Source organism: Carettochelys insculpta, chromosome 25, assembly GCF_033958435.1.
Source record: "Carettochelys insculpta isolate YL-2023 chromosome 25, ASM3395843v1, whole genome shotgun sequence".
In the NCBI taxonomy this organism is placed as follows: domain Eukaryota; kingdom Metazoa; phylum Chordata; order Testudines; family Carettochelyidae; genus Carettochelys; species Carettochelys insculpta.
In genome coordinates, this window is record NC_134161.1 from 6344769 (window position 1) to 6357580 (window position 12812).

Consider the following 12812-nt stretch of genomic DNA (forward strand, 5'->3'; position numbering starts at 1 on the left):
TGTTTTTTGAATTTTTGGCTAGCTGTTCCTCAAACTCTTTTTTGGCTTTTCTTACTACATTATGACAGTTAATTTGGGAGTGTTTATGTTCCTTTCTATTTTCCTCACTAGGATTTGACTTCCACTTTTTAAAAGCTGCCCTTTTCTCTCTCACTGCCTTTTTAACATGGCTGTTTAGCCATGGTGGTTCTTTGTTAGGTCTCTTACTGTGTTTTTTTATTTGGGGTACACATTTAAGTTGGGCCTCTAGTATGGTGTCTTTAAACAGTTTCCATGCAGCTTCCAGGGATTTTAGTTTAATTACTCTACCTTTTAGTTTCTGTTTAACTAGCTTCCTCATTTTAGTGTAATTCCCCTTTTTGAAATTAAATGCCAGAGTGTTTGACCGCTGCGGTGTTCTTCCCAACACAGGAATATTAAAAGTTATTATATTGTGGTCACTATTTCCAAGCGGTCCAGTAACAGTTACCTCTTGGACCAGATCCTGCGTTCCAGTCAAGACTAGATCGAGAATCGACTCTCCCCTTGTGGGTTCCTGTACTAGCTGCTCCAAGAAGCAGTCATTTAAGGCATCAAGAAATTTAATCTCTGAATCCCGTCCTGAGGTGACATGCACCCAATCAATATGGGGATAATTGAAATCTCCTATTATTACTGTGTTTTTTATTTTGATAGCCTCTCTAATCTCCCTCATCATTTCAGCATCACTATCACTGTCCTGGTTAGGTGGTCGGTAATATATTCCTAATGCCATATTCATATTAGAGGAATGAATTGTTATCCATAATGATTCTATGGAACATTTTGATTCCTTTAGGATTTTTACTTCATTTGATTCTATATTATCCTTCACATATAGTACCACTCCGCCACCCGCACGACCTGTTCTGTCTTTCCGATATAATTTATATCCCGGTATGATAGTGTCCCACTGATTGTCCTCATTCCACCATGTTTCTGAGATGCCTATTATGTCAACTTCCTCCTTTGATATGAGGTACTCCAGTTCACCCATCTTATTAGACAGACTCCTAGCATTAGTGTAAAAGCATGTTAGAAAACTACCACTATTTATATGTCCGCCTTTCACAGACGCGTTGGATTTTTTTATGCACGATTGTTTCACATCTGATCTTGCCCATATATTATTTCCCACGTTCCCTATCTGACTAACTTCTAGGGAATCCCTGTCTATGGAGCCTCGTGTAAGAGAAGTCTCCGTCCGATCCAGGTGCTCCCCCGCACCAATCGGCTTTCCCCCACCTCTTAGTTTAAAAACTGCTCTATGACCTTTTTAATGTTTAATGCCAGCAGTCTGGATCCACCTTGATTTAGGTGGAGCCCATCATTCCTGTATAGGCTCCCCCTACCCCAAAAGTGTCCCCAGTTCCTAATAAATCTAAACCCCTCTTCCCTACACCATCGTCTCATCCAGGAGCTTCCTGCTGCTTTACAATACGGTGCCAAGCAATATTCTTTGGATACTTTTCCAACATTCTGTAGACAGCATCTCCAACATCACTGCCATGTATCATTGACACAATGACAGTCAGGTTCTCCGGGAAACCAGAGGACATGTTTGCATTGCATTCAACAGGTCGCCTAGAATCATGGAATCTTAGGGCTGGAAGAGACCGCAGGTGCTCATTGAGTCCAGCCCCCTACCCAAGCTGGACCAATCCTAACTAAATCATCCCAGCCAGAACTCTGTCAAGATGCGACTTAAAAACTTCTAGGGATGGAGATTCCACCACCTCCTGAGGTAACCCATTACAAACCTTCACTACTCGCTAACTGAAATAGTTTTTTCTAATATCCAACTTTGACCCCCACCCCACCACCACAGCTTGAAACCACTGCTCCTCATTCTGCCATCTGTCACTACTGAGAAGAGAATCTCCCTTCATGCAGAGTTAAAGGCCCCGATCAAATCTCCCCTCACGCTTCTCTTCTGCAAACTAAACAAAAATAAATCCCTCAGCCAATCCTTGTAGGTCATAGAATCATAGAACACTTGAAATGGAAAGGACCTCAAGAGGTCATCCTGTTCAGTGCCCTGCCTTCATGGCAGGATCAAGCACCATTTAGATCATCCCTGATAGATGTCTAACTAACCTGCTCTTAAATATCTCCAGTGATGGAGATTCTACAACCTCCCTAGGCAATTTATTCCAGTGTTTAACCACCCTGGCAGTTAGGAAGTTTTTCCCAATGTCTAACCTAAAACCTCCCTTGCCGCAGATTAAGCCCATTGGTCCTTGTCCTATCGTCAGAGGCCAAGGAGAACAATTTTTCTCCCTCCTCCTTGTAACCCTCTTTGAGGTACTTGAAAACAACTATCACGTCCCCACTAAGTCTTCTCTTTTCTAAACTAAACACATCCAGTTATTTCAGTCTTCTCTCATAGCTCATGTTCTCTGGTCCTTTAATCACCTTGTTGCTCTTCTATGGACCTTCTCCAATTTCTCCACATCTTTCTTGAAATGTGGTGCCCAGAACTGGACACAATACTCCAACTGAGGCCTAGTTAGCACTGAGTAGAGCAAAGCAATGACTTCCTGTGGCTTGCTCTCAACACTCCTGTTAATGCATCCCAGAATCATGTTTGTTTGTGTTTTTTTTTGCAACAGCACCACATGTTGACTCATATTTAGCTCGTGATCCACTATGACCCCTAAATCCCTTTCCGTAGTACTCCTTCCTAGACAGTCTCTTCCCATTTTCTAAATACCAAGCTGCTTGTGCCTTCCTAAGTGGAGTACTTTGCATTTGTCCTTATTACACTTCATCATGTTTACCTCAGACCATTTCTCCAGTTTGTCCAGATCATTTTGAATTCTGATCCTATCCTCCAAAGCAGTTGCAACCCATCCCAGCTTGGTATCTTCTGCAAACTTAATAAGCATACTCTTTATGCCAGTATCTAAATCGTTGATAAAGATATTGAACAGAAACAGTCCCAAAACAGACCCCCGTGGAACCCCACTTGTTATGCCCTTCCAGTATGATTACGAACCATTAATAGCAACGAAGGGTCCTGTGGCACCTTACAGACTAACAGAAAAGTTTTGAGCGTGAGCTTTCGTGAGCACAGACTCACTTCTTCAGATGTTGGTCTTGGAAATCTGCAGGGCCAGGTATAAACAAGCCAGAGCAAGGCTGGGGAAAACAAGGTTAGCTCAGTCAGCAAGGGTGAGGCTTACTACCAGCAGTTGATCTGGAGGTGTGAACACCAAGGGAGGGGAAGCTGCTTCTGTATTTAGCCAGCCATTTGCAGTCTTTGTTTAAGCCAGAGCCGAGGGCGTTGAATTTGCAGATGAATTGTAGCTCAGAAATTTCTCTTTGGAGTCTGGTAGTAACTGCTGGTAATAAGCCTCACCCTTCCTGACTGAGCTAACCTTGTTATCGCCACCCTTGCTCTGGCTTATTTATACCTGGCCCTGCAGATTTCCAAGACAAGCATCTGAAGAAGTGAGTCTGTGCTCACGAAAGCTCATGCTCAAAACTTTTCTGTTAGTCTATAAGGTGCCACAGGACCCTTCGTTGCTGTTACAGATCCAGACTAACACGGCTACCCCTCCGATACTTGGAACCATTAATAATGGCTCTCTGAGAACAGTTATCCAGACAGTTATGCACCCACTTTATAGTAGCCCCATCTAAGTTGTATTTGCCGAGTTTATTGATAAGAAGATCATGCAAAACCATATTAAATGCCTTATTAAAGTCTAGGTAAAGTCACGTGTTCCACACCCCTAATAATTTTCCTTGCCCTCTGCTGAACCCTCCCCAGCGTATCCACATCCTTTCTGTAGTGGGCAGGGGGCACAATTGGAAGCAGTTATCCAGATGGGGCCTCAACAGTACCAAATAAAGGGGAATAATCACTTATCGATATCTGCTGGAAAGACATTTAATATGCCATTAGCCTTCTTGGCTACAAGGACACACTGTTGACTCATATCCAGCTTCTCATCCACTGTAATCCCCAGGTCCTTCTTTGCTGCACTGCTACTTAGCCAGTGGGTCCCCAGCCTATAACAATGCTTGGGATTCTTTTGTCCCAAGTACAGGACTCTGCACTTGTCCTTGTTGACCCTCATCAGATTTCTTTTGGGCCAGTCCTCCAATTTGTCCACCCTCCTCCTCTTTTCTGCTTATCATTCCAAGCAATACCAGAAAGTGCCAAAAAGAGCCTTGGTTTTAACAAGGTAAATCTTTACAAAGAGCAAAGTGCCGTTATGTAACTGAACATATTGTTATACCTGATAAAACAGTCTCCGGAAGGCTGGGCTGGAGTCCTGGCTGAGGTCAGCAGCAGTGATGTGAGCCAGACAGTGCACCAGCAGCAGAATAAAGCTGCCTACACAGCTCAGATACTCTCTTAAAACGAATAATTTGTTCTCTGAAATCTGAGAAGGAAAAGATATCCAGAACAGAGACAACAGGACAGCATTAGAGACGTGAGGCCATGCTTACAGTGGCTGGGCTGCTGCTTTCATGGACAGTGGACAGACTACTTAGAATCCTTTGGGGATAAACATATGCACAACTGCCAGCAAGTGCAGCTATTAAAAGCTTTTATTGAGGACAAGCTGGTGCGTACCTTATGTCTTTCTCTCACGAGAAACACACTTTCAGATTATTTTAATGGGTGTAAAGGCTTCTAGAGAATTTCCTCTCCCCCAACTATACAGTGATACAAAATCTTGTCTCTTTCCTCAAAATCCCAGAACAGAAATAAGTAATAGCTATGGGTCAGATGTTGACATCTTAGTCATAGCATTCTTGCTAAACTGAGCTCAATTTGGGCTATTTGCAGAGTAAGGTGATACTCAGTGTGAGTAAGGGTGGCAGAATCTGGGTTGAAAAGATTTCTTTGGGAAACAGAAACTGATTTTATCTACCTGCTCAAGCTCTGAGTATGACCCCATCTCTGGCACACAGCCCAATGACCACTATCTTAGAGGTCTCAATTAGTTTGCATCAAAAATGAACTGGGAGGAATCACTGGTTGATAAGTTAAGGTTCCTTCACAGAGACTTTTTTTTGTTTCTTTGGTAAGCAATCTTTTCCTAGAAGGAATCAACTGTGCCATGACTTGATAAATACGAACTGTATTTGCCTTTCACTCCTTTATCCAAGAATTTAATAGTTCTGAAAATATTGAGATTGCTGATGGGGATCGAAGTGAGCATACCTGATAAAAGAAAGAGTTTTGGAAGGCATTGCCGGTGGTGTTACTGAGAGGTATGCTGGAGGCAACACACAGGTTAATTTCTGGAGCCTATAGGGAAAAATAATTGTTTCTATAAAATTTTATGTACTTCATATCTGCAGTGTCAGATGGATTAGTGGGATATAAATTAAATGTCAGCTTTGATTTTAAATAAAAACAGAGCCAATAAATACTGCATAAAAATGGAGAGAGTGCCCAGCATATTACTGGAGTTCATCTTGCCAATTTTCGAATTAAATTCATCAAAGTGTACTCGAGCCTAGTGGCTCTGGTGGTCACTGCACCATTATTTATTTACTGTTTTACAAAAGCTTCTAGAAATCTCATCCAGGATCAGGGCCCCACTCACTGTGCAAACAGCAACAAAGGTATGTCTACACTATAAATATTAGAACAGAACAGCTGCAGCTACATGACTGTTGCACTGATATGTAGACACTTAGCACTTTGATGGAAGAGTAACTTTTTCTCCCCGGGACTGTCGTAAATCCACGCCCTCCAGAGGTGTTAGCTGCATCTACAGTAGGGTTGACCTATCTGCACTGTGCAATTACATTTTTCACAGCCTTGAGGTAAGACAACCGGAGTTTTAGGTGTATTCCGGGCCCAAGAGATTCCCAGTATCAATGTTTAAAACCCAAATAAACAAAGGAGAAATTATACCTGTTTTATATGGGAACTGAAGCACAAAGGGTTTGTCTACACTTGCATTCCTCTTTTGAAAGAGGTATGCAAATGAGGTATAAATTTGCATATTTGACACCTCATTTGCATATTCCAATTTCAAAAGAGCTTCTTTCGAAAGAAGAAAGCTACTGTAGACACTGCTGTTTCGCAAGTAAACCCCATCTTCGAAGAATCCTTCTTCCCACTAAATAAAGGGAAGAAGGATTCTTTCAAAGATGGGTTTACTTTAGAAAAAGCAGCATCTACACTGGCTTTCTTCTTCACAAGAAGCTCTTTCGAAATTAGAATATGCAAATGAGATGACAAATACACAAATTCACACCCTATTTGCATTTTTGATTTACCTCATTTGCATACCTCTTTCAAAAGAGGAATGCAAGTGCAGATGCACCCAAAGAGTGACTTGACAAAGGTCTGACAAAGAATCTGTGACAGAGCCAGGAACTGAATGCAATCTCCTGAGACACAGTCCAGTACCATAGCCATAAGACCATGCATCCAAGCTATTGTAGCTGAAATGTGGATATGGCTCTTTTGACTCTCTCACTCACTGAGCATTCTCTACCCATCCTTCACCTACAATAGGCAAGTTTCCTAAAGGCAGTTGCTGGGTTTTATTGGTGCTTTTCTCCAAATGCACACTTCCTTCTGAAAGTAGAAATATTTACTTGGAGGATAGCAGTATGTAAACTTACATTGATATGAGGCCTGAGAAACTGGACAATGGAGATGCCATATTGATATATCACAAACTCTCTTGGAGAAAGTGTCGGGAGATGAACTGGTATTAGTTCCCCATTATGAGTCATCAAAGCATCCAATATATCCTGAAAAGAACCTTCTGTGTCTGCAGGGAACAACAGCATGTCAACAGACTTACTTAAATTTCATTTTACATTTGTATTTAGCACCCATGTACATGATCTTTTATCATGAAATATTACGGGGCAAGAAGAATTGGCAGATGGAGCTTTGAAACATACACTCATATGGTTGGAAGAGATCTGAGGAGGGCATGGAGTTTAACTCCCTGCTGAAAGAAGGGCCAATCCCAACTCAATCATCCCAGCCAGGGCTTCGTCAAGCTGGGAGTTAAAGCCTGCAGGGAAGGAGATTCTACCACCCCACTAGGTGACCATTGCAGAGCTTCACCATCCTCCTAGTAAAATAGATTTTCCTAATATGCAACCTAGACCTGCCCCATTGCAACTTGAGACCATTGTTCCTTGTCCTGTCATCTGTCACCACTGAGAATAACCTCTCTCCATCCGCTTTGGAACGCCCCCTTCAGTAATTGAAGACTGCTGTCAAATCCCTCTTTACGCTTCTGCTCTGTGGAGTAAATAAGCCCAAATCCCTCGGCCTCTTCTCATAAATCATGTGCTCCAGACTCCTAATCAATTTTGTCACCCTTCGCTGGACTCTCTCCAGTGCATCCACATCCTTTCTGTAATTGGAGGCCAGAATTGGAGGTAGCACTCCAAATGGGGCCTCACCAGTTCCCAAATAAAGGGGAATCATAACCTCTCTTTCTGGGCAAGTCTGATGTCATTCCAAACACTTTTTAAGTTACATCCCCCTAATTTCTGGACAACTTATACAACATTTATGACCAGAAATGACAGACGACAACAAAACACCCTCCCAAACATGACAATTCCACTGCATGCACACTTTTCTCCTAGGGGAAGGATGAAAGAAAACAGTAGTCACATTCTTCAGTGCTTTACTGGAAGGTGCTCAGATGCACTGATGATGTGCATGGTGTAGGACTTTATACAGAATAGAACAGAATAGAATAGAACAGAATAGAATAGAATAGCTCAATTATCTATTTCCTATTTATTACTATAATTTTACTGAATTCTGGGCCTGTTATATTTGCACACTCAGCCACTCCATTGTACATTGTGATTGTTCAACCTTCATCACTGGAATCTTTCTGTTCCTGTTAGAGTGAAATGAAGTAAGTTGTTTACATGAAAGAATAAGAATCATTGTTAAAAGGTATATAAGAGTCCTTTATGCATGTAAACTGTGTCACAAAAAGACGTTGACTAGATCTGTACCAATGCCTTCAGATTTAGTTAAAACGTGACCAGACTTACCCCATATGATAATAAATCCTGGGGCTTGTTAAGTACACAACTGATCAGTGAATAACCCACTACACTTCTCCTTATGTTTACAGTATCACTGTTTTAACAGGCAATAAAGCCGCTTTGATGCATCATGCCTTTCACTCAAGGATCTCAAAGTGCAAAAAGCTTTACAACTAAACAAATTTCATCCCATCCAGTAAAAATGGTAAATGATTTTAAACAACCAAGAACACAGAGGTTAAATGACTTCCCCAAGTCATTGGAAGAAGGAGGAATTGAATGCAGTCCTCTCAGATCTCCTTATATTTACCATTAGTCCATACATCTAGTAACATTAGGATGTCCACCCTGCTGAAGATGAGTTAAATCCTAAAACATATGCTGAGTCACCAACTCTAAGCTGAGGCAGAAAGAGATCTGCTAATGTTTTAATAAAGTGTGCTAACATGTGCATTAAAAACAGAAGGGAAGGAAACTTACTTTTTTCCTGCAGATGGCTTTCCAGAAGTCTAGCTGCCATCGCATGAGCTTGGAGCTTGTCATTCACATCTTTCAGAAGAGTCAGAAGTGGGGAAGAGTTCATACATTTGGTTTTATCATCATCTATACAAATAAAAATAAAAATGTAACCTTGAAAAATAATTGTGTCCCATGGTGTGTTTATGAGGCAATTAGGAAACTCATATCCTGGAATAAAATTATTTACGGGTGCAATAAAAGTAAATTTTGAGGAACCCTGTCAGTGGTTGCCGAAGAGAATTGTTTGTTATGAACAAAATGGGTAAAATAAATACCTCTCATTTCCACAGCTCATGCTGAGGAAATACTCTTAGTAATTCTATTCTGATTTTTTATTAAAGGCATTCTGTTATCAATTACTTTTAAATTTTAAAGTGTAGTAAAATTATTGTCTATAAGAGAACCAAATTCTATGTCCTATCATATTAAGAGAGTTTTAATTAATCAATAAATGCAAAATTTAACTTTGTGTGTTTATGTAAGTGTTCAAAGCAGAACAGGTAACATAGCATATTGTCTCCACTGCTACTACTGTATGAGGGATAGGGAAGTATCACACAAAGGCCATATAATACTAATTTGAAACACAATGATGTACCATGGATGGAATCATACCAAAACAAAGTGACTCTCTCAGTGTCAGATCTATTGACTTAAAAGAGCAGTCTACTGTGAAAGGGCTTACCGCACAGAAGAGATGACCTGAACTGGGGATTCAGGAGAACAATCCTTGATGCCAGTAACTGTTCAGTTTGCTTCAATATCTTGACATCTATGAGGCCAGCATATGTGAGTTTGTGAAATTCTCAAAAAAGAATGGCAGAGATGCTCATACTTGCTTTACGTAATTCTTTCTTCTTTTATTCCATAATCTATGATTTTTATATATATCATCTATGGTTACTTTTTAGTAGCTAGTTTTATGATGACCAAAGTGTGATGTGTTGACTGGGTTCTCTCACTTGGGAAAATTAAAGATACAGGGATGACTCAGAGTATATCAAGAAGCTTCTGTGGAGCTTTAATGATTAGTGGCTCCTGAGTTACTCCTGAAAGTCCATAATGCTCCCAACAAGGCTGACAAGAATGCACTGGAACCAGTTTGACTACATGGAACAGTCTAAATTTTAATTTGTGAGCTGACTCTGCATATGCTGCTGCAGTCAAGGGCCTTTGTGCCCTGCAATTGTTTCAATCTCTTTTCCTATCTATTTCTATCCCAGACCCTAAGGCCATACAAAACTCAGGGACTGTCTACACACATAAAGTGTTTTGTCAACAGAGTCTTGACAAAACCAAACATTTGCCTCAACAGTGTTATCCTTCTCAGCTTTGAGGAATAACACTCTGTTGACAGAACTCTGTCAACAAAAGTGCAGCATAGACACTTCTGTTAACAGAGAGGCTTCTGGTTCACCGGGCAGCCATTTGCAGAGCTTCCGGTCAGCCATTCTGTTGACAGAGGGCAGGGCAGTGTGGCTGCTCTCTGTCAACAGAGCAAATTGCTGTGTTGACCTGCTTTTGTGTGTAGGTGTGCTCTGTCAACAGATCAGCAGATAGGAATAAGGGGATTTCGAAGCTGACGGGGTCCTTTTGAAAAGGACTCCTGTCTGGACAAGCCGCGTGGCAGCGAAAAGCGGCAATTTCGAAGAGCCAAGGCCAGTGGCGTGCAAATGAGGTGCTGAATATGCATTTCAGTGTCTCATTAGTAATCTTCAAAATGGCTATTTGCATGGCCATTTTGAAGTTTTGTGCTAGTGTGGATGTAGCCTAAGCCACACAAAGAAGCGAGCCATTTGTACTTATGGGATTATGCTAACTCTCATCCCCTGAAACTGATGAATGAATAACAAATGACCATGTCTTCCCTAACAACAGAACAAAGAGAAGACAGAAAAGACCTCAGATATTCTCTATTGGTCCTTTGAACCACAGGCAATTTTTAATTTTGTGATTCATTCCTCTGATCCTAATGAACAAACTCTGCCCTTGCTCCAAGGATGATGGCACTTTGGTACCCTTTAGGTCCCTGTTAACTTCTCATGTCGCAGGTGGAAAGGCAACCTTTCTCAAATCTGGTGATTCAATTCAACTCTGTGGAGGTGAGTGAAATTCAACCTAGTTAAATATTTATTTCTATTCCAGATACTGCTGGGTTCCAAGTAACGGTGTGTTCTCACACCTAAGTCTTGGTAATGCAGATTCTGACAGTATTTTCAACAGCAGAAAACTGATCAACCTGGGCAGAAAATCCCATATGTATCTTCAGTCTAAGATCTGCTTACATAATGCATTTTAAAGCTAAACATCTGATAATTTCCAAGAATGACGTGTTTTCCAGTTACTGCCTCGCAGAGAGACTGGCATCTCTTCAGACATAACATCTAATTCATCCAATAGTGTACTTGTAATCTAAATGTTTATTTCATTATAAAAGCATCAATAACCCCCAGAGTGCATATCACTTGCAACAAAGAGTTATGGACCAGCCAAATTTTCTATTGAAAAATCAGACTTACTTTCCGCCAAGAGAGACAGAACCTGGTCCTCTGCAGGCCTGGGTTTCTCTTTGGTCCATGCGGATGCAGCTGCAGATGAGGAAGGGCTGTTTTCTTGCTGTTTCTCTTTTTTCTTCTCTTCCCGGTCTCGCTTCCCTCTCAATGTCTCCATGTCTTCGTGAAAAGCCCTTTGCAGGAAGGCCACTGTTTCATTGTATTCTTTCGTCATTTTCTAACAAGAATTGTGAGAGAAAATATAAATGTTTATAAACAATATAGGCTAAGTCTACACTAGAAGCATCTGTTGGCTGAAGTTGCTGTTGGACGAGATCTTTTGACAAAACATCCACAAACAGATCACACCCACACACAAAAGCGGATCGCTCTGCCAGATTGCTCAGCTGCTCTCTCAACAGAACAGCTTACAGGAAGTACAGCAGACAGGGCCACCTGGGGACCCGGAAGCCCTGTCCCTCGGGCAGCCCTGTCTGTCGAAAGAAAAGCCCTCCCCCTGGAGCATCTTACACAGAGGGTCTTCTGGAAGAGATCTTCTGGAAGGATTTCTTTCTAAAGATCACTGTAGTGCAGACATAGCCTCTGTCGATAAAACTCGGCACTTCCACCAGCAGCATTCTGCCGCTCTGCAACGCGGCATAACACCTTTGTCTACAGTTTATGTCAAAAAAAAATAAAAAGGGCTTGCAGAGCATCTACACACATTTTATTTCAAAAGGAGGCGCTGTTCCTGAAATGGGAAAGGAAGAGTGATTTTGAAAGGAGTGCCTCATTCTTCCAATCTATTTTCAAAAGGATGCTTTTTGTGTGTAGACACTCCAATGGATCTTTCGAAAGAGCCCCCTTCTTTTGAAAAACCTTTCAAAAGAACTTGCTAGTGTAGACACAGCCAGACTGTGTGTAGACGTTCCGCAAATTTTGAAACCCTCTAGCGTAGATGTAGTCTTTATGAATGAGACTCTCACTTTCTGTAACTCTCCCACACGATCCTACCCCGGTATAAGGCTCCAGACACTCTCAAAAGTATTTAGAAACTCCTTCTACGTAGTATATTTCAGTTGCTGTAAGACGTGATATCTGGGCCTCAATACTGTCATACTATTACTCTGCATACGGATAAAGTTCACAGTCAGCGCATATTTACGTATGGACAATGACCAACTGCCATATCCCCCTTATTTTCTGCAAATGTATTAATCTATACAACATGGTAATCATAAAATAATCTCTCTAGGCAATTTCTGTAGCAACCATCCTTGTTATCATTTCTAAGGGATGAAGACTTTTTAAATACAGGAGTAGCTAAGAATTCCATATGGGGGATTTTCAGTGCACATGTTGTCATATTGCAAAATGTAACTTTTGGGACTACAGCGTACGTTCTTGATCCAGTTCCTCAGTTCTCTGTGCTCCAGCTGATCCTGTAGCTTCACACTTTCACCTGATAGTTTGCACTGCTGAGATTCTTCCACCTTCAGCTGCTTCACTTGGAAAATCTCCCAGATATCTTTCTCTTTACTTTCCAGTGTGGATTTCTTGATCTGCAGAGCAGAAAGTTTTATGTGAAGCTCCCTGTGTCATCCAAATATGCACCATGTTGTCTGTGACAGAAACTGGGGGATTCTGAGCTGATCCATTACCATTTTGACATGAGGATGGTCAATACAGCTCTATTCAAACTCATCTGGTCTGGCCGTTTATTTCTGAACCAGTTTAAAAAATCACGGCCTCATTATACACATAGATTGTGAA